The sequence below is a fragment of the Trachymyrmex cornetzi genome, unplaced genomic scaffold, assembly GCF_001594075.2.
Source record: "Trachymyrmex cornetzi isolate Tcor2-1 unplaced genomic scaffold, Tcor1.1 scaffold812, whole genome shotgun sequence".
In the NCBI taxonomy this organism is placed as follows: Eukaryota; Metazoa; Arthropoda; class Insecta; order Hymenoptera; family Formicidae; genus Trachymyrmex; species Trachymyrmex cornetzi.
In genome coordinates, this window is record NW_017300150.1 from 284514 (window position 1) to 286658 (window position 2145).

The following is a 2145-nucleotide window of genomic DNA, read 5'->3' on the forward strand; positions in this document are numbered from 1 at the left end:
GTTGTCTTGTATGTGACTGCAGTCCCCAAAATCTGTGATGTCTTATTGTCATTCCGCATGACGTCATACCCCCGCCACCGAAGAATCCCCGCGCTACGCTTCCCCTCGCCTACGAGTATCCCCCGCACCCCGCGCTCCCCTCTACAATTTTATTATATATAAAGAAAAAAAAGTAATAATGAGTTATACCTTCCAATATCTTTATAATATGTGATTCCACGGAAGCTTTCATTCCCCACGAATGAACAATGTTTGCCATGTTTCTATTAACACAATTTTGATCACTACACAAATTTACCACAGCTGTATTAAACTGTAAAAGAAACACAGTCGTTCTTGCGATGAATATCCTTAAATTAGGAATGGGATTAAAATTTTATTACTAAAAAAAATAGATTCAACTAAATTTTCGCTTAATATAACCAAATATAATTTTAATCTTACAAAAATTTAGTACTATTAAACAATAAACTTTGGTGATACTATTTGTTTGATGATACTAAATTTGTATAAGGATAAAATTACGTTTGATTACCTATATTAAAGAAAAATGATATTTATTTTCAACTAAGGCATATATGAATCAACTGAGTTTTTATTTAGTCTAGAAATTTTAACAAATAATTCATTTATTTTGGATCGCGCTTTGTTCATTCAACAAAACATTTTTGAAGATAATACAAAAGTTATTGTTATATTTAAAAATTGAAGTTGATAAACCTATTGGTTGTTTCAACAAATATTTTATTATACCTAATTCAATCGTTCGGTTGAAAATATATAATATTTTATCAGTTTTATTTAGTTGAAGGAAACACGTCGAACAGTTGATGTTATACAATGATGTGATATTTAATGATTTCTTTAGAGAAAAACAATATTTATTTTCAACTAAACCATGTATAAATCAACCGAGTTTTTATTTAACCTAGAAATTGTAATAAATAATTAATTTAGTTAATTTTGAATCGCATTCGGTTCATCCATCAAAAAGTTTTGGAAGATGAACAAAACTTTTTGTTTCTTTTAAAAATTAAAACTTGAAGAAATCTGTTGTTTATTTTAACAAAAATTTTGTCATATGTAACTTCACCGTTAGGTTGAAAATACACAATATTTATCAATTCTCTCGGCATTGTTTAGTCAATTCGATACTTCGAAATTAAACAAATACATTACGGAAAATAACTAAATGCCACGCAAAATTAAATAAATTCTACTGGTACTTCTATCAAAATAATTTAGTTGAGTCGATTTAGTCATTTCAACTTAGATGGTTGACATAAATAAACTATATATTCGCAAGTGCAACTAAATAATGGTTGAATCAACCATTGGATAAACCAACCATAAACATTTTGTTCGTATAACCAATTTTTTTTTTCAGTGCATGAGTTTATATATACATACATACATACATACATACATACATATATGTATACATACATACGTTCATACATACGTTTATACGTACATACGTATATACATACGTTTATACATACGTTTATACATACGTTTACACATACGTTTATACATACGTTCAAACATACGTTTATATATACGTTTATACATACGTTTATACGTTTATACATACGTTTGTATATACATATGTTTATACAAATGTTTATACATACGTTTATACATACATACGTTTATACATACGTTCAAACATACGTTTATACATACGTTTATACATACGTTTATACATACGTTTATACATACGTTTATACATACGTTTATACGTACATACGTTTATACACACGTTTATACATACGGTTATACATACGTTCATGCATACATACATTTATACATACGTTTATATATTACAAAGGAAGGGAAGACAAAAAAATTTTAGAATCATATTAAAAAAAAATCTCATATTTTATTTTTTAAATTTGTTACATTCTTTTTTTGACGTTGTGACCACCAGTTATGTATTTTAAATACATTTTGTAACGCACAATTCTTAATATGTTTTCCACATCGCATAGTATTGGTAACATCTGGATTATGTAAAGAATCTATATCTTTGTAATCAACATCCAAGGTCTCAATAATCAAGTTGTCGCTATCGAGTACATCAGCCAGCCATTCGCGTTTTTCACGTCCTTTAACGTATACGAGAGCCTTATTGTCGGCACATTC